Raw genomic sequence first — 21,515 nt, forward strand, 5'->3', positions numbered from 1 at the left:
TAATAATACGTGTACGTTACTTAAACGTACAAATTAATGACGAATTCATAAGTTACTGATATAGGTTAGGCAATTACAAGAGGTACTGAACTTACGCTACTGCTGGCGTAAAATTAGTTACGGTTATTCTTCGAATGAAATTCCTAAATAAAGTGTCGTACATTTGACAGAGGTCGATATCCTTTTACCTCGATTCCATTAAAAGTTGGAATTTCATACATTCCCCTGATGCATGCCTCACTACGTAACAACTTGTAATTGCAGTATATTCGAGTAGACCGAGTATACCGTGCTCGATCACCGATATTTATCGGCGATACTTATAACTTTTAATTGGCCAGCAGACCTGGTAACCCCGGACTCGATTCGAACGAAGCTAACGTCGAAAAGTTATTCCCATAACGAGGAAACGTTTCGTTCATCTAGCTTCCCTTTTTCGTTGTTTTATTTTCTCTCGCGAAACACGTTAACTTCGTGCGGAAGGATAGGAAGAGGGCCGCGTTTGCCAGCTTCCTTTTATATGGAAGCCCATTAAAGCGGCCGTAAAACTTGGTTACAGACTAATTGCTTCTACACCGCGGTCCTTTCCTTTTTTCTCCTTCTCTCTTTGAAGGAGGACGAAGTAAAAAGGGGATGGAAAAACGGAAGTGTTTTTGTTCGATAAGGTAACTCTCGCGTCTCGTTCGATATTTCACCTGGAAAGGAGAGCCGTGATATCTTCCAGCTAGCCCTAGGGGATCCAATAAGTTCCTTATCACACTATGGCTTCTTATGGAAACGAGTATTGTTGCGTTGGATCGATGCTCTCGCAAATATCTCGACCTGTAGGTTATACTTCACAAATTGTGCTCTACCCTCGTAGCTCGAAACTACCGGAGGGTGGCGTGCAAGATAAATTGCGTCGTTTCCTTTTAATCCATTAACTGCTGACTTTTTTTTGGAATTGTCATATCGCACCTCTGTTTTGAAAGTAACGCCGTTCAAAAGCATTAATGTTTCAGAGAACGCGAAAAGCTGTCTTTAAACGTGATAATTATAAAATTGTAATAACTATCGTATGAAAGAATCAAATAAATTTTTATTCAATACCCAAACCAAACTTTCGAAACGTCTAGAGTACGTATACATATAGCCTTAAATCTTAATATTTATAGCAATACAGATTTCTTCGTCAGAGTTTCACTTTATCCCAGTTTGTAGAAATTAAAAATTGCCTCACTCGTACCACTTTCCTGTGAATCTTTTATTCCTCCTCAGCCTCCAAGATTAATTCCTCTGATTCAAGGATCTTGTTTATCTTATCGGTGTTTGTTAGTACCATCCATCTAGCATATCAAACATCCTATTCTTATAAAGATAAAAAACATCATTTATTTCTCGTCTTTCTGAACTCATCCTTTGGACGACCCATTAGCAATTCCACAAGTCTTTCTTGAACCAGTCCTCACAGCACCGAATGCACACGTAATCCCGAGTGCATGGTTGCGAATAATAATCCTAATAGGATGAAACATCATCGGTATTCGGTTAATCAATCGCGACCAGGGCCAGGCTAGACCCGGACGAAGGAGCTTCGAGGTCGACGAGGTTGGGGTTGCTGTACGTGCATTGCGCAAGAGCATTCACCCCGCTCAATACTCAACGACACGGCACAAGCTACCAGTTGGTTGCTGGTGTTGGTACGTACGGACCAGTGCAGCGGACAGAGACGGAGAACACGGTGTTAGGATGGTTGGAAACAGGAAGCGAGCGAGAGAGAGAGAGAGAGAGAGATGGCCGACCACCCCCAAAATGGGTTACCTACCTTTACCCACTTTGTGTACAATGAACCCCGCCTTTGATAGCGCTACCGTGGATGTTTTGTGCTTCGTAGCAAGCCTCGTGGCACGTCGAGACTCTCTCTCGCCCCTTTCCAAGAATTTCTCAGAATTTCGCCACGGGCCACGGCTTCGAATTATAAGCCTTGATCGCGTGGCCGGCTTCCGTACTTGGATAGTATATACTATGTGCAATTTTCGAGACGGGAGATGTCGTCATGCGAAGGATTACGGATGGGAATGTTGTCTAAGAGCAACAGATGTTGGCTGTAGGAGTGGTTGAATTCGGATAAGAGAGAGAGAAGAGTGAATTGGCTTTAAAGTGGAATCGGTGATGGTTGGGACTGTACGTGATGATTGGATGAGAAATGAAAATAGTGAGAAAAAGATAATAACCGTATATAAAATATAGCAAGGTAATTGTAATGTAGATTGGTTTGGGAGTGAAATTGGTGAAGACTGGTGATGTTTGAATGATAAATAAAAATAGTAAAAGGAGAACGTAATTACGTACATAGTACGTATAATAGAACATATATTACGTAGATTCTATTCAGTGGACTAATAGAGAAAGTAGATTATATATTTCAATCTGTACTGCTTTAGCCAGAAAGGATAGATTCTGGTATCAAATTTTATGATATCGATTATTTTTCGTACGACGATAATAATTTCACAATATTTGTCAAACTTCAATCTACTTTTATCGATATAAAACATCGACGATATTCGTTTTATCTTTGCTTTCTAAAATAATCTTTCTCAAATTCCACACCTTATTTTCTTCTTACGAAGTTTCGACATCCCTCGTCGAAACTTTCCCCGTGGTAATCGCAGGTTTCGCGACTTGTCATCGACTCGGGCAACTCGTAGCCGCGTTGTAACCTCGACTGCAACAACAAAGAACCGTCTCCTATTGAGCAAGGAAATTCTTTTATTAAATCGGTGGTTCCTGGCGAGCAACGATCGGCATTTCGCTCGACCGCGAGAGAAAGGGAACGAGCACTCTTGCGTCTTGTCGCAAAAAAAGGTCTAACCGGCTTTCTACGAGGTGGCAAATGCCGGCTTTGGCTTGCAACAGCATTAAATTGTTGTGTCAATCCTCGTAAAACGTTTTCTCGGACGACATCGTGAAACCAGAGAATATACTGGTTATTGAGAAGTGTCTTATTTGTAAGTACTTGTTCGTGAGAGATCGGAGAATCGATATTACAGGTCTAATTGTTCAAAAATTGTTCAAAGTTTAATTCTTTTTTAGCTCTTTCTAGTTTCGTGAATAATTCTTCGTCTTCTTAAGACTAAAGTTTAAGTTTCGTAAAATTTATATGTCACGTAGCGACCGATGCACCGTTGGGAAGCCTGAAATTTTTTTCTGATAATTTTACGATTCTTCGTCCTCGAAATCGACGTCGTCGCTTTTTCACGTTTACAGCGGTTCTGTGTGATAGCTGGCAAATGTTCTTGACAGCATTGTTCCCCCTTTTTAAATTCACACAGCACGCAGCCGTGTAAACGTAAACGAGTCTCGTCAGTCCGCTCATTTTAATAATTCCTTGTGGCAGCGGAATGAACGAAGCGTTAAAATCGAGCTAAGACGCTTCGAACAGGCTACGGAATATATAAATAATTATGGTGTTAAACCGTAGGGTATCTTTAGACGAATGCTGGAAAGAACGATAACGAATTTTCTTCTTCTTATTGTCGAATATTATAGTGTTTCAGTGGTGATAGAAGAAAATTATAACAACCTAGCAAGCTTTGTAATTTTTTTACCTTCGAACACATTGTCCTGTCAGTCTCTAAATGCATTGTTTCCTTTAGTAATAACTAGGCAGCACGAAGTCCAATGTCATGACAGCGCTACTTTTACTTTTTATGATGACAGCCATGACATTTCGTGTCAGTAAAAGTTGCAATTGTCATGTGGAAACATAACTTTAAGGGGATTAAAAAACTATACGGATTTTGTGCCAGGCAAATTAATAGCTCGTCCAATTTCTCAGCGGATACTATTCTTATTCGGATGATTTCTTAGTTTCAGAATATGATTGGGAAAGATGCAGCGAATATTCTTGAATTCTTTTCACGGGCTATTAACGTTAATTAATAGACACAATATATATTATTTATATACACATACACCACTGTTGTTTAGGAAGAAATCGAAGATATTCTATCGAGAATGAGGAATGGAGAATCAAACGTTTGGTTGGCTTTTTGTGACAGAAAGGGGGAGTTGGGGATGATTAATGGGAACAATCTTGTTGTTCCAATTACGTGGTTGTCGATAATGTGCAGTCAGTTTGGATTTGATTGTGGGGTTTATGCAATCGATTGTACACGTTGGTTTAGGGAAATTGGACTGGGAGTTTAGTGGTATTGTGTCCGCTGGCTTTCATGTTGAACAGGGTGAAAGCAATGCAGTCGTACAATACATGGTATTTTAAGAAGTTTTGTAACATTTTTGTTGATTCTTTCTTTAGCGGGTGTTTCTTAGTTAAAAACGTATTATTAGATGACGATATAGTATATTATAGGAATATTAATAAATTATATAGATTATTATAGAAATATATTATATTATAATATAATATTATAGAAATATAAGTAGAAATATTTGGTAGTCTATCTAATGGAATAAAAATACTATTTTTCTTACGATATAAGTTTGCTTAAACACTTTCTCCTACAGTATGTCTTTATTATTAATAATTAGCAAATTTTCGTAATCATACGAAAGTATTGCCAAATGATAATAAATGATATGAAATACACATATTTCAACATAATCATTTAGTATGTAAATGTTATGATAAATACAACTGTGTGTCAATATCATATTCAGGTATAAAGAATTCTGCTGTAAGTATTCTGAAAGAGAAATGAATCTTCCTCGAAAATATTCACTCTTCCAAAGTTTCTTGCTTTCTCCAAAAGTTTTTCTATCGAATCATCGAGAGATTCAGGGCGATCACGATAAGGGAAGCGGCCTGCCGCTAAATTTCAGGAAGGGAAAACGAGGTCGAGATCTGTCGTCTTTGATTTATCTCCCTTTCTCTCCCCCCCGTTGCCCTTGCTGCTTTTCTGTTACATTTACGTCGATCGCCGACGAAGACCAAGAGAAACATTTCGCTTTTTTCCATTGAGTCACACGGGTGTCTTGTATACCTACGCAAGAACGGAAATGCACTTTCTCCGAAAACAGAGCATACGGGCCTGGCTTGCCTCTGCCGACATCGAATTCGTCGTCGAATTCGCTCCAAGCAGAAGGTTTCTCTCGAACAAAGTCGGATCACCGAGCTCGCCATTTACTATTTGGGTTATCATTGTCTCTGCCGCCGCCGAGGCTTTCTAGCTTTCTATGCTTATGCCAAGGATGTCCACATTGCGAAGGATCCCCCCACCCCACGCATGTATTTAGTCTCGATCTTAGACACGATGCTCATTGTTGTTCGCGAAACTTCAGTTTCTTATGCCTTTTTCTTGCGTCTCCTTTTTTCAGGATTACTTCTTTTTATTCCTTTTTTAAAAATTTATTTGTGTGTGTTTTTACATCGATTAGAAAACTTGTATTTGTGTAGTACTTATTGCTTTTTGTTAACATTTTTTCAGAGCGTTTGTTTTTTAGATTCACTTAAATTTTTGTTAAAATAAATTTATTTGTCCTGTCTTTGTTTGAACTGTTCTTAGCGCGATTGTTTGTTTTATGGATAGATTCTTTTTTTAATGTTATTAGTGAGCTAGTGTTTACTTTTTAAATTTACATCTTTCAATCTCTTTTAGAGCGTTCTTTTATACCGAGTTATCTTCCGTACTTCTATTTGTCAAATTTTAAGAGAAACCTACGTTTTAAAGATAACGTAAGCGACAATAGGGAAATAAAACTTGAGGCTGATATCCAGTTTAAGATCGCGTTTTGTCGCGTTAGAATTACAATTCACGCTATAAACGTGACTCGGTATTATAATCGTCGGGTTCTCGATCGTTGATATAAAAGAAACGTGGGCGTTTAGTCTGCTACAACTTTCAGTAGCGATTAGTCATAAGAGCTAACGGTTCTGAAAGAGAGAGAGAGGCATATCTTTGTGGTTGGTAAATGATATTAGAGATTAGAAAGAGTTTTAGTAGGTTCGAACAGCGGTTTTTCTCTTTCCAACTAATTTAGTCTGATACTTTATTTTAATATTTAAGAGCACCAACGCTTATATGAAATGTCGCTGAAATGTTTAAAATAGAATTAAAGAAGTAAATCAGGATTTCAGGATGGAAGGTGTTAATAATCGTCATACAACGTTCCATTCGATCCATAAAGTTCGATATAAAATCATATACGAGCATATCGATTAATATACTTTCGAACCAATTTTCAAGCGAGGCCAGCGAAATAATTTTCGGTGCTTCTTAATGCAAAGTTTTCATCCAGCGCCTCCTTTCTTTCTTTCTCGATTAACATGAGTATGTTAAACGTTAATTTATCCTCTAGATGCTGGAACTTCAATTTCGGTAATGCTATTTCGAACAGCGAATGCCAAGCAAACAAGCGCGATACCAAAGATAAGGATTGCTCTTAATTAGCCGGCGACACAGATTGTTACCTCCTCCCTCTCTCTCCTCTCTCGCTCTCTTTGTTCGTCTCGGTTAAGTCGCGCTGCGTTCAGTATGTACATATTAAGTTATCTTTATGCAAAACGATCTGTTATCTTTGCTGCTTTACGAGCGCTGCCACAGATAACCTTAATTAAATCGAGTGGCTGAAAAATGAGGCGAATTCGACGCTGGGGAATCGAAGATACCCGCCGATACGATAATGGCCTATCGATTAAACTCATTAAACGACGAACGTTTTTGTTATTTGAAGATAATAAAATTATTCGTTGCGTTATCCGTGGACTTGGGATTACTATTAAATACATACGTATTTGCTTTATCATTCTTTACGATTAAGAAGGAATAGAACGATACATTTGTGGTTCGTAGATGGAGTTGAACATTTATCGTGTATTTGTATGATGAAATTAATAAACGAACAAAAGCATCAAAGAGGCTCATATAGTTTCAGTAGCGCAATATATGTTTTGTATATGTTCGATTATACGCAAACGAACATTCTGCTTGAAATATTTCGATTTGAAATCCTGTAGACGTTGATTCGATCTCGATCGCTAGATCGCACGTGTACGCGTCGAGACGAACGTTCTGCAGATTTAGTAAATCATACCGGTGAGAACGTGCTGTTAGAAACCTGCTGCCATATACCGTCTGGCGAAACGAGTCCAGGCAGTTTTAAAAATACGTGTATAAGTAGAATATCCGAAGGAGAACCTCGAAGACGATTCCATAGTATTTGTTTGGTACAAAGAAAGTTCGAAAGCACCCAAGTCCGCTGACTATGGAAGTAAGCGGAAGGGAAAGTTTCCTTTATGGCAGGAAGGGATCGAAGGATCGGCAGTGTGCTCTAAAGGACACGTCGCTTGGCTCGTGTTCCTTCTGTTGGCTAAAATGGCTGGTAGCTGTATACACCGAAGAATATTCTTCAGTGGAGATCTTTTGTTCAACAACTTGTGCTCTTATCGACCCTACTTACTACCTTCTTTATGTGGCTATCCTAAACAAATTTTGAAAATAATCTTTATTCCTTTTCTCGGTTATCGTTACATTCATCGCTAATTTAGAGAGTTATTCAAAAAATTTCATCATTCCATATTCTAGCGACTTCGAAGGAAATTTAATCCTTGAATATTTTTTTTGAATAAAAGATGACAAACACGTGGTTTAAACACGATTTCACAATACGTCATTGATAAATATCTTAGGATTTACACAGATTTCTTGAAAGCCTGGAACACTAGAAAAATTAAGAAGATAAAATCGTTCACGGAAGATTAATTAGAAAAGCGTGCACGATATATAACATTCCGAGGAGAACGTAACCAGAGCAAAATGTTGAAGTGATCTCGAATGGAGAATTTCGACATTATTCCCGATATCGTGGATCATGCTAATTTTAGTTGCAAGAACGAAGGATTGTTCGGCTCGAACTAAAGGAACTCGATTCTCTGGCGCGTTCACCAGCGCGGTTCACGCTGTGACCAACATGACTGGTGAAGGTTTATCTGCTGATCTGTTTTGGAATAACTGTTGCTATTCTACTTATCCTCGCCGGTTTCACGATCGTGGCTTTCCTTCTGTTCTACATTAACCGCCTCTGAATACTTCATTGTACGAGATGGTTTTTCTGGTGGCGCGCATCTACCGAGAGATAATGTTGCTTCGCTATGAAGTCGCTGTGTAATCGTACGGATTCATACGCTCTCATAACCCATTCGTATGCCAATTCTTTTTCAATTCGTAAACCAGTGTACATTTTCTTTCAATCACATACATCGTAATTTCTTTATTATGTATTTGGCTAAGCGTTAATTGGTAAGGTCTCTGTAGTACCGTGTTAAATAATATCTAAATCCGAGGTTGGTCTGTAGAATTAAAACTGAAGGTTAAAAACTATAATTGGATGTGATAGCGTGAGTCGATGAGTTGTTGTATTGCAAGATCCAACGAACATTTTCCTCTCGTACTTTATTAATCCAGTCTTCGATAAATTCTCAAATAACCAGTGAATCCCAGCAGCAATAGCCTAACCAATATATTTTGCCAATCGACTACCACGCTATAAGATATCGGACATAAAACTCGTCCAACAAAAGATATCGCCCACCTCCATGAAATCTCTCTAGAATCGTCAATAGATCTTATTTTCTCGAGTCGCTCCCCTTCGTCTTTCACCCTTGAGGCAGTATCCTGTTATAAGATATAGTTTAGGCCATCTTCGGCTTTTTTCTACAAATAACCTACGCGATAGTTTCTCCATCGATCGGATATAACAGTTTTGGATATAAGCTGAAAGTAAAGTCGTGGAAAGGGAATAAAAATTCAGACTTCTCTCGAAGATGAATCGTCCGTAACGGGCGAAACTCCAATTATTTAACTCTTTCACAAGTACATATTTAGAAATTTTGAGGGATTCTCAGAACCGTGTACAGAATTATCTTACGATATTGATATTCGTATTAATACGTAGATAGTCGATATTGTATGATTTAAAAAAGAACAGACGCTCAGCTACAGCCATCTTGTCCTCGTAAGTGTTAAATCTTCTCATTCAGCTTCGTCGATCGAGCGTGTACCAATGCGTTCATAGAACAAGAGATGAGTTCAAGGAAAAATGGTGAACGCTTTGGGAAGAAGGATATCCTTGCTGGAAAGCTGGAAAGTACAGTGTGACCGAACGTTACCGGTGCGATGGCGTACGAATGGTTCCGCGCAAACCACGTCCGCGTTATCACTGCGAAGAGACACCGATGTTACGGCACCGACAAAATTTGATGGAACTCGATATCAGCTCGCACGTAACCTCGAAAACGGAGGCGTGCCTGTATAGCCAAGCCTGTCACGAGTCACGAGTAGAGGGGGAGAGCACGTTACACATATTTGAGGTCAGGAGATATAAATAAATGCTAATATCAACAGGCGCTGGCCAGTTTGATATCCAAACCAAAGCCTCGTTTCGTTCGCCGCTGCGCGCTGGCCTTTCTGTACACCTCTATTGAGCACAGGTCACCGTCCAATTCAGATAACGCCGATAGGAAACGTTTCATCTAGGATTTATAAAACGCGCGCGCCGCCCGCGACTCCCGACGCCAAGCCTAATGCGATCCATCGCTGCCACTGTACCGATATGTTCTGATAAAACGCGAGAACAAGTATAGGCGCATTAAGCACGCGTACGTAATGCACAGACCAAAGGCTTTTGATAGTACATAGAGGGATTTTACTTTGGTTTGCACGCAGGCTGCTTCTTTGATCCAATTTTTCCTATCTTTGATTTCACAGTTTTCAAAGTTTTATACCTTTGGATTTTTAAATTTTCAAATTCCCAACTCTTTATATTTTCAAATTTCAAATGCAATATTCAAGTATTCATATCTTTCGATTTTTGTACTTTTCGATCTTCGCATCTTTAAGGTTTAAACATTCAAAGTCTCAAATTTTCGAATCTTCAGATTTCGAAATCCTTCAGCCTTCGGATCTTTGATTCTTAACTTTTCAAACGATCTTTCTCTAATTTCCGAGTTCGAAACGGATCGCGAAAGTGTTCGAATTTACATTTTCAGTGTTCTGTATATTTCCATGTTCTCCAATTTCCTAATTGCTGTATCTCGCAATTTTGGAACGGAACTTCTCTCGTTTCAATTACTTTGCTTCGCGAACATCAGATCTACTTCATGCTAATGCGACATTCTTATCCTGTTAGCATTCTGAACCTTATCGTTTTCTGAAACTGTAACTTCTCCGAAAGAAGATTAATATCATAGGAAGTAACATTTGTCTTCTTTCTATTTGTAAAGAAACATCAAATTCTGTCGAAAATATCACAATACGATAAACAATTTTAATAAATAAAAGCGTGACTGTTGGAATCTGGAAAGTGTCATTATTCTGCTTATTCTGCGTACAAATTAGCTTCGTAATTTATTAATATACAAAATATGACAATGCAGTGACTAAGTAAGTGTAGGCTAATTAATTAATAACAAATTGATACAATAAACGTTACAGAAATGTATTATTGAATACAATTTCATTAATATTATAATCTGATTAAGGTAAACCGTGTCAGTTTGTGAAAGCATTCTATTATGAATGAAAAGAATTAAAAAGTTCTCTTCCTGAAATAACGCTTAAATTTCCTTTGTAATATTTTTCAACATTTTTCCCCTATATTCTACTTTCGTTCCCTTTGTGAGAGAATCTCTCGGATTCTCTGAAAATTTGGTTAAAAACATTTGCATCATCTAAACGTTGTTAATTTTGACAGAGCAATTCCAGCGTTTGATACGTTTTACTTTGAAATTTATTAAGTTTCATACAGAAAATCGCGGTCATCTGTTCCACTTTCAGTTATGACACGTCAGCAAATCTTATTACCCAAAAACCTAAATAAACGCATCAGCTACTCAACATAAGATGATGAAATTGACGTAGGTGTAACGAGATTAAACGTGTATACTTTTCAAGAACATTAACATAGCTACATAAACGAACGTATGCTATCACTTATTAAATATATGAGTGCTTTGCTGGATTTTTAGCAACATCGCTAGATATACGAACGTTGACTGCATACTGAGATACACCTTGTAAATGAATCTTTCAACGGCTAACTTTTTCTAAGCTTCTCATTTTCATAATTGGTACTTAACGTCTGAAAGAGACAAAATTTCCCATTAGACTGTGGATACGCATGCAGATTTAAACTTTATGAGTACGATTAAAGAAATAGAAACTAAGCGGAGATTTGTTTCACTCTACATTTCATTTTACTTTGTATATTTTATACTTTAGATATTGTATATTGAACCATATCCAACAATAGATAAAACATTGAATAAACATTTTATATTTTTATTATTTTTATACGTATATCGTTAATATATTTTTGGTGGTATATGCGCTCTGTGTATTTTTGTATCTCCGAAACTCCCATAAGAGCATAAAAGTCCGCAGCTCAGTTATTACCACGAATTTATTTATCTCAAGGAGAAAAGATAAATCAGCGAATTCACGCAGACGAAAAAATCAATTATCCAAAAACATTAAGTCCCCACCGATACGCTTTTGCACGATCGATTCCCTGGGTCGAAGCGGCTCGGGGCAATTTTGCCTGGTCTCCTGAATCGGTCGATCCATTTTCCATCGACGTTAAACTGCAGCTTCTCTCTTTCACTCTCTCTCTCTCTCTCTTCTCTCTCGAGGCCTCGTCTCCCTTTCCGGAGTAAATGTAACTGGCTACGTTGCATATTACACCTGTAATGTCGGTCGCGGCGGCTCGGTATCGAGAGAGCCCACATGCCCACTCGCCAGGAGAGAATTACACACGGCCGTATGTGTGACGACTTATCTACGTAACCTACTCCACTTGTAACTGTTTGCGAGAGAACACTTCCTCATTACACGCGAACGCGCCCAGCGTGTTTTCTATCGATCGGTCCGTGCTAGCCGGCTAGCTCCGCTTCCTCTTCGTATTTCATCTTCCTCCCGGCGGCCCTCCCTCGATTTTTCCTCTCTTTATCCTTCGCTCTTCTTACACAGGCTGCCGCGTGACGAGAAAATCGGCGAAGAAGAAGCGACTCTGCACGATAAAATAGATTCAGCTCTGTGAAACTTTTGAGAAAACGGGTTTGACCGATTGATGAGATCGAGATAGTGGTGAACGATGACTGAGTCTTATAAAATTGACAACGATGTGTTATTTCGTTGGATTGTTGGGAAAGTTTATAGCGAGAGAAAAGAAGGAGAAAAAACAAAGGAGGAGGGAGAAAAATGAAATGACGACAAGGAAAGAAAGGATGAGAAAGAAAGAATAAACGTAGAGAGAAAAGGAAAGAAAGAATGGAGAGAAGAAACGATATACAAAGGGGATGAAGCAGTTGAGAGAAGGAAAGAGAAAGGTTCAAAGTTCAGAGTTCAAAGTATGTACCTACATGATGTAATCTTTTGTCATGGTACTCGCCTTTAACTTTTGGTCGTGTAACCTCGCGGGAGCAAAGTGAGAAAACGGCTTTTCTTCTTTCCTTGTTTTGTCTACGAATCGTTGCGGCTATTCGTGAGATCGTTGATAAATTTTTAATTGCGCCCCAACAGTGCGAAGAACAATTTCAATCGATGCGACGTGCAAACACTTGGCTTACGTGTTGTTCTGCTCCTTGAACATGCGTGTGTTACAGGCAGACCTTGCACACAGTTGGTACAGTGTACGATCTGATCGATCTGTTGTTCTGTCCCTGACCTAAGAGCGTATCTAAGTCTAGTTTTATGGGAACTGAAGTTCTAATTTACTAGCACATTTTTAGCTCTCTATTTGTATGGTACATGTATGTAGACATGTATGTAGAATGTGTTTATATCGTACAAACCCCGAGTTTTTTAACGCAATCGAAGCATAGCAAATCCAGTACTCTTTTGCAAAGAAAAGTTATGAATTTCAGGAAAAGAAGACTGTATATATATATAAATATAATTTTCCTCTTTTTCCTTTCCCATTTACATACATGGAAATAATTTACTCATCAATGTCGGTTCCTGAGGACGAGAAAGGAAATCATCAAGTCTTTCCACGAGTAATGTTTATTAATCATTCCACTATTCGAGAAGTTGAAATGATAAACGACGGACTATTCGCTTTTTACGAACAACTGATTTTTTCCAGTCACGGTCTAATGACCAGATTGAATCATTGATTACGATCAATATCTTGCACTAGCCTAAAAAGTTATAATAAATTATTCTTGTATTTTCATCTTTTCTCAACATATTCGCTGCGAAATTTCTAAAAAGATTCGTCTTTTACTCTTTTTGGCACTTACATTGTTTACCGTTTCAACTGTTCGTTCCTAAAACAAAATCCAGAGAGGGAGAAAAGTTGGGTTCGTTTTCACCCCGGACGCGCTACCATTGAATTCAAACCAGTCCAATGTTTTTCGTCGGTGTCCGCTCGAAAATTCGGAAAGTAGGTTCCGTTTCTGTTTAATTAAGCCGGGAGTACGTTCTAAAACGATAATTCACTGTGTCGCGGGCCACAGGGTATCAGGCGAAAGAGTTTCTCTCGTAAACGGGGTTACTGTTCGTTTGTGTGCATACGCGAGCACAACGACACAGTCGCGAAATGTAGTTCATTTAATTACGAGCGACTCTCCAGTGCGCAAAATCTACAGGATTTTAAATCGTTGCTCGAGGGGGGCGTCCTTTTTTTTAAACGGAAGCATTTTAGAGGTTCTTGTTAATCTTTAGACACCGAGAATATCGTTTCTTTTTCTACCCAGCGCGAGATCGTAAAAGTGTCGTAAAAGTCGTGTTAGGAATGCCGTTTTAGTATTCTAATTACCCATATTTTAAGACTCTGCATTCTTCTGAAGTGTAAATTGAAATCTTAACAAGTGGAAAAAGCTACGTTTCGTGCTTAATACTGGCAAGCTACTGTGGGCTTACATTTTTTTTATAAAAGTCTTATATAGAAACCCCTCGTACATTTCGTTATAGGAGTGCATTTAAATTTAATAAAACATTCAATGCTTATCACAAACTGTATAACTTTTCTTTGTATAAATTGATTTTTTGACTCAATCTCTGGTAGCAGTATTTTAATGAAAATGGTACTTTAAACTATCTTCGGAATATAAAGAGTTAAATCTTTAATAACTAAATGAATCACAGAAATTTTGATAGAACTATTCAGAATTTTCACGCAGACTGCTAATTTTGTGGCCACTTTTTAAACCACCTCGCTACCAATTCGAAACGAGAAGAACCTTCGTGTCAAGAAAACGTCTCCGAATCGCAACAAGTTAAGGCCATGGTCAGAGGCCTAAGGTCAGATAGAATTTAAAACGATTCTTCAGGATTTTCGTGTAATCCATAAATTTGTTGTGTTGCTTCGTTACAAATTCAAATGGGGGAAACCTGTTGGCATCCAACTGTAACAACGAAACGATTAGCCATCAGCACTAGGATCGTCGTGTTCTCGTCTAGGTCGGTCGATACGAGCGCGCGGCGATCGTAAGCGGTCGCTGGCTGGCAGGTAGGTTAACAGATTAATAGTTTGTGTATCTAGGAGGCAGCTTAACAACGAAACCAGGCCAGCATCGCTGGCATAAAGTTCGTCGATACCGCTACGCTGATCGAAAAAAGAAAAACCGGAGATCACGCTCGTGCGGACCTATCGGGATAATGAACACAGGTGACTTAATATAGAGGGAGAGGGAGAGGGAGAGAGAGAGAGAGGGAGAGAGAGAGTCCGTCTATGGTATAATAGAGAGGCAATTCCTGGCGTCTTCCGATAAATCATTCAGTAGCCTGATGCATCTGGTTGAACCTCCTTTGGAGAGGATCAGTGTCGGGAATGGAACGCCTGATTACTTGTTTTGATATTAATGATTACGGAAAAGTGACTCGTCGTGGGGGAATTGATGATGCAATGGGATTGATCGGCAGTGATTATAGGTCTTCCAGTGAAGTAATATCGTATGGTGTGTTAGGATCGACCAAGGAATTTTCTTCAAACTTGTCAGATGTCAAAACCGGAGGGCTTTTAAATATGCAACGTCCGAGACGCTTTATTAAATTTTCAACGGCAATTAAATTCTCCAATTGTCGTTTCTCTATCGACAAGAACATTTTACTGACGTTGACCAATTACTTTGATACAAAAATTTAATCGGATAAATTTTCATCCTACGTATCTCGATTAACTGCAGGTTAAATAGAAAATAAAAATAAAAATCGCCAAATAAAATTGTAAACACACAAACAAAATCTGGCGACAGAACTTTCCAATCAACCAAATACATTCACCTTCCTTCAAATTGTACCATTTCGCTAAGACGTTGTACAAATGTAACCTACACACAGAGAAGTGTTTGCATGTCAGGTCGCACTAATAGGCGAAAAGTTGATCAGATCCCTGTCTATATGCGGCGACTATTCCTACATTCCTACCGGAACAAGAACAACCAGCTTACTACGATCAAACGCTTGCACCGTGTATACGACTGCGTGTATACGAACGTGAATCAGAGTGGGGAAGACTATCTTCATTCTGTTGGGTCCCTCCCACTGAGAGACGTTGCTCTCGATAGAACGAGAACGCAGGTGACGGGTCACCGGCAGGCTATTTACCTACTTTAACCTAACTCGCACCTACTTCACCCATCGTTGACCTAAAGTGGTTCTCTGCGTCTTCGTCCTTTTATCGTGTCCGCCCTGGCCGCGTGGGTGGCGGGACACCGAAACCGTCTTTCGTTAAACTTTCCGACTGCTCGCGTCCCGAACTGCCCGGAGGGATAGCTCGTTTCGTACGTTCGCGATAACTTTCCTGATACGGGATTGGTCGAGATTATTGGTGAACAAGAAACTATTGAGAGATAGATTACAGGGTAGGGAATCTTCTTCATCGTATAGTTGTTGGGTTTTGAGTTGAATGTTGGGAGAACGATAGCGAGGAGTTTGGAAATTGTTCGGTGAGGATCGAAGACTTACTTCGACAAAGATTTTGGTTTAGTAAGGCAAAAGTTGAACTTTCTGAGGCTACTTTTTTTGGGCATGGGGGAACTGACGGATGGACTTCTGGGACTTTTCTTTAGGGAGCTAAAGATTGATGGATCATCGGACTTGGTGATATAATATTTTTCGAAATTTTCATTTTTCTGGGGAATGACTGAGGAATGACTGGGGAATGATATTTGGAGGCTTCTTTTTCGAGGAATCTAACTCAAATTTTATCATTCACAATTGGCAACTAGTTGTAAGTACTTTCAACTTGATGATCGCATTAGACATAGTTGTCTCAAGCTTTGCATTAGTAACCGTTAACAATAATGTAATGCTTGTAATGATTACTAATAAATACTAGATATAATTAAAACTCAGTGATCACATTAGATGCTTGGTTATCCCAATGTACTTACTCGCGATGTTGCCATGTTGGTTCGTAGGATAATCGTAGGATCGGTTTCGTGCAAAGGTAGCGCGTCTCGGCAAAGCTATCGAAAAACTCGTCCTCTTTGAACGGCCACCTCGACCTGGCGCAATAATCAGCTTTAACCGGCTTCGGCGTGAAACGGATGAAATATCGACTAAATATAACCGGGGCCAGGAACCGGTGGAAAAGAGGGGCAACCAGACACGGTGGGAGCCTCGTGCCACAAATGTAGGACATCGCCTCGTCTTCGAAAAAGATATACGAACGGGAGAGGGACTGATTACGTTACTGTTAATGCTGTTCATTCTCTATGGCCACGATCAAACACGTCCGTTTATTCTCTCTTTACGTTCGGTGCCGTGTCGACACCCATACTCGCCTCGCGGAGCAATTTCAGTCTGTCGAGAAAGTTTCTGCATGTCTCATTTTTATCTCTTTCTTTCTTTATCCCCCCCCCTCTCTCTCTCTCTCTTTTCGTAACGAATCTTCAACAGAGGTTACGAGTACGTCTCTGTGTCAAAAATATCGTTTAACACTAGCATTACCGATAACTTATACATATATATATTTGATTCATCACGCTTTCTCGCGATGCTCGTAGTAGGAGTGGTCGATACAATTTATGAATCAAAATAATAAGAGTCGCTATATACTGTATAAAATTACTGAAAGTGGGCAGTTCCATCTTTTTGTTTACATTCGAATCTTTATACGTTTTTATTGACAATCGACATTTTGTATGGCATATTAGATATTGAAGGATTTTCGCGAGTAAATTATATAAATACTCGTTGTCGGATTTGCAATTTCTCCCTTTCCATACTGTTATTTCGTTTTGGGAGGCACTTTCCCGTTGAATATTCAATCGTTCTCTGTTCGGCGGATATCGACGCGTTCGGCCTGAAAATGCGGATCTGAACGTCACGCTGAAAAACCCGGAGAGGAGCAGGCTTGGCTTCCTCCTACTAGGCGAAAGTGTTTTCCGGAGGTGAAAGCACCAGGGTCGAAACTTCGGCCTCTCCGTGTTAGCCGAGGCGCAAAGGTGAAATCAGAATAATTAGATACGGAAAACGATGCATTCAGTTTGGAATCGACTCACGATATCGTTCTATTTCGCGGCGATCTGACACTTCCCGATATTAGGTTTCTAATGATGCGATACATTTTTAAAATCTGATTGCCATCATAAATCATTTTGATTTATTCTCCAAGGGAAGATCATCCGTAGGTTGCATATATTTTATGAATTTATAGGAAACTCGAAGGTGCGTAAATGTGCAGAATATAAATGCAGTATGCAGTCATTTTTAAAAAGTCAAAACAGAATACCTAGTAGTTGTAATATTTAGTAGACGAAACAGTTCTCTGTTTTGCTTAGGCTAGTCATTAGTCGTTAAATTCTAAAAACTACTTCAGATTACTCCAACAGTTATGCAAGTTACTTCGAATATGAACTTTGTAGTTTCAGTAGCTTCCATAGTATCCAATGATATTAATGGTAACTTTCATTTCTTCCCAATATTTGAATAAATAACATTTCAGTGGAAGAGGTGTTAGTCTTTCCAATTCTCTTCCTTCTAATTACTGTAATCTTTAACGTTTCGCAATACCCTGTGTATAATATTAGTAACGATTCAACCGAATGGCCACCGCGTTACGACACGAGGGCAGGGCCCTCGAAACGTCGCCGACGATCCCGAGAACTAGTTCAATTAGAGAAAACCGCGGAAAAGGAGATATCTCTCTACCTCGGCGCATCGAGGTATGAGGGTTTCGGGGGCAACCCATCGTCGTCGTCGGCCCGTAAAAGAGCGGCAGCTCGTGAAACCGGCGACCTTCTCTCGTCCAGTCGAAACTTCTCCGCGATAGGAATCTTCTCTCTCTCTTGGCCACGACCCACCAATGGTTACGCCCCTGGGCCACTTCGACGATATTCCCAGCCATTTCGCGCCAGCTGCGCTCTACTCCGTATCTTGCCGCGTTTTTCGTCCCTTTTTCAACCGCGGGAATTTCGAAATTTATGCTCAAGAAGGTTACACGTTCTCTTTTCTTCTTCGTTCGAGTTCTGTTCATCTCTGGGAGAAATCTCGGCAGCTTTCGGTGCTTTTACTAGAGTCTTCTGGTAGTCAATGTTTTTAACGCTACGATCCTGTGAATTTCGTCCTATCTAGAGCATTACTGTTAATCTTTAATTGCAAGTATTCGTATCTTTGACATTAATATTCTTCTACAGTTTCTGATTAAATTAATCTTAATCATCGCGGTGAAACCTTTCAAACGGATAATATACGGTGACTCACGAACACTCCTAGAAACTTTTTATGTGTACATTATACGAAACATTTTGAAATCTCATTAGCACTGTAGACACGGCTATCGTGATTACGTTTGTCTTTCGAACGGATCTGAAAATATATATAGAAGTTACAAGATATTTATTGGAAGCGTACACTTCCCGAAGATCACCGAAGTATTTGAGCAATTAATTATTCGTTATATTAATAGACAACAATATTTAGTGAGACCATCTATAGCACTAATTGTATGTTTAAGACTACTGTTCACGCTGTATACATACTAATCTTTCACTAAGTGTATGTTTGCAATGTTGTCGTGTAATTTCTATATACATTTTCGGATTGGTTTTAAGTTTTACTATCATTGTCACGATAGACGTATATCATTACAGTATAGACGAAATGTCAAAAACGCATATAATACACAGGTATATGTTCATAAAAGAATTGTGTGATAGGTGTATGAATACTTTCGCGTGCCACTGTATGTAATAACTTAGTAAATTTCGAATGAATGAAAATATTATATTATGCAAGCACATTTCCCTTAACATAAATCAAGTTCCAAAGACGGAAAAAGCAAACTCGGAAGCTCCTTCTTGTCTAACTTCTCCTCGTTCTTCATCCTCTAGCTCGTATATTTATTCTTTACAACGGACACGAAGCAAATTCGAACAGACTGGAAAAAAGAAGGCGTCGAGTCGAAGTTGTTCGACGATGCTAACACGCCAGCTGTTAAGTGTTTTACTTGGTGCATTTCTGTATCGTACTCGGATAAATCTGGCCAGATCTTTCGTGAACGAAGAGATTTACGCTTGGACGCGTATAAAAAGATCCCCTCGAGCTTCTTCGATGAAAAGCGTGTTTAGAGGTAGAAAGAAGTGGAGCCGAAGTTACAAAGGCCTTTTGCTTTCTTTGGGGTTTGTATGGCGCTTTTACGAACTTTTGGAACTGGTCTTAATCCTGTCAAGATGGTGTTCAGAGGATATTATTTTATTGTTCTACTTTGATAAAAGAATAATTCTTTATTTAACGGTCGTCTTTACTTTTGCGTATTATTAATTAGAATTTATTTGTTAAAATTGTCTTAAGTCTTCGAACGTTTAAGGAATGACTCGGTTGATGATTAATTTTTCATGGAACTTCCTCATTTATTTGTAAAGACTCGTATTAATCCGTATTTTCGACGATTCGCGTATTGTTGTCAGAAATCTATAAAATTCAGAGTGCAGATACTCATGAGCGGTGGCGTACGTAGTCGGCCACGAGGGTAATCCTGTTCCTCGAGCTGAAAGGAGCCGTGTTTAGCACATCGCGCCAGTAAATTTTGGTTGGTCTCGTTTTTCTCTCGTGCGCTTTCGCGGATCAACAGGGAATTCAGATACGATCAGTCGGGAGGGAAGAAAGGAAAAAGAAACAGAAAAGGTGATGACTATTCTTATTTCGATCTGTTAATCGGCGATAACGCATCGACAGAGATAGCGCGTCACGCGTAACAATAGAAAGAAAAAGGTGGATACAGGGAGAGAGTGGATCACTCGCGTGCGTTCTTCATTCCCCGACTCTCGACTGTCCCATTTCATCCCGATTTCTATCAAGATTACTTTGTCATGATCCTCCTTTAATCATTACCATATCGAAACATGCGATTGGAAATGCGACAACAATGATTTTCATTCGTAGCTTTACTGTTACTCGTACAGCTTTGTCATATAGGGTGGTTTTAAATTAATCATTGATCTATTAGACAATGTAGCATTCGCTATAACGCGTGTAAATCGGCATTCTGTTGTCTGTATATAACTTATTAAGAATCGTGTTGCATTTAGTCGATGATAAATGCTCTTCGAAACTGACGCTCGGAGTTGCGGAGGCTGGATCAGTTCCAACGTGCTTTCTAAGTGACATTTACTTACACATTGTATCGATAATGATATTGCATTTATCTCTGTCATTTATTTTCCTCTGGAGAGAACGATTTATGAAAATGTCCCCGTACATAAACGGTCAAATTTTGAACCAAATATCATAACTGTCCAAATCACAAAACATTTGATCAGGAGTGTATATATCCTCTAATTTTGCTCGATCTTCTCTCTTCTTCTCTCGCTCTCCAGTAAGTAAAGTCCATGGAGCCAACGGGAGAGGCTTCTAACCGTGCGTCGCGTTGCGTGGGTGAGAGAAAAAGGACTCGCGAGAGCACCGAATGGTCCGCGTGGAACGGTGCTCGGTTCTGATTGTGAGCGGGCCGATCGGGCCGACGCGACGAGTCAGACGTGCCGAGGCTATGACCGCGTTTCTTGGTGGGCTAAGTGGCACGCGCCTACCTGCCCTCTCTTACCTTCTTCCCCGTCTCCTTCTCCACTCCCGTAATCCACACTCCCACTCTTCGGTGCTCGTTTGCCACCTCCCGATCAAATAGGCCGCACTCGATACATTCTGTCGTCTCGGTAGCGTCCACGGAACCACGTTTCTACGTTGATATCGCGCCGCCTTTTTTTGCCTCCGCTTCCGCCACGTTCGCGCCCACGTGGATCGTCACTTTCCCTGTTTCGCGGTCCCCGGAAGTGTCGCTCAGACCACGGCTTCTCTTCCCAACCAACGCACCGGTTTGTGCGTCTCTAACACTTCGACCGATCGTACACTTCGCCTCGATAATTCGTATATTTCTTCTTTTTTTTTTCATTTTTTACTTTGGATTTCTGATGTTGGATTTCTGTATGATACAAGGAAGTTATAAATTAAGCTGTGTAATAGTAGTATTTGTTGATGCTTGTGGGATATAAAGAGATTTGTATATCATGTTATGTCCTAGAGCCGCGCAGAATAAAGAGAGTGAAGATTTACGATTGGACTGCGGACTTTTAT

General features: G+C 39.6%; 1 protein-coding gene across 6 annotated transcripts in view; it reads left to right on the top strand.

The window, feature by feature from the left end:
• LOC100742462 (origin recognition complex subunit 2) overlaps window positions 1-21,515 on the top strand; it is a 114,796-nt gene that overhangs the window by 14,785 nt on the left and 78,496 nt on the right. The window lies entirely within an intron of this gene.

Source organism: Bombus impatiens, unplaced genomic scaffold, assembly GCF_000188095.3.
Source record: "Bombus impatiens unplaced genomic scaffold, BIMP_2.2 scf_0151, whole genome shotgun sequence".
In the NCBI taxonomy this organism is placed as follows: domain Eukaryota; kingdom Metazoa; phylum Arthropoda; class Insecta; order Hymenoptera; family Apidae; genus Bombus; species Bombus impatiens.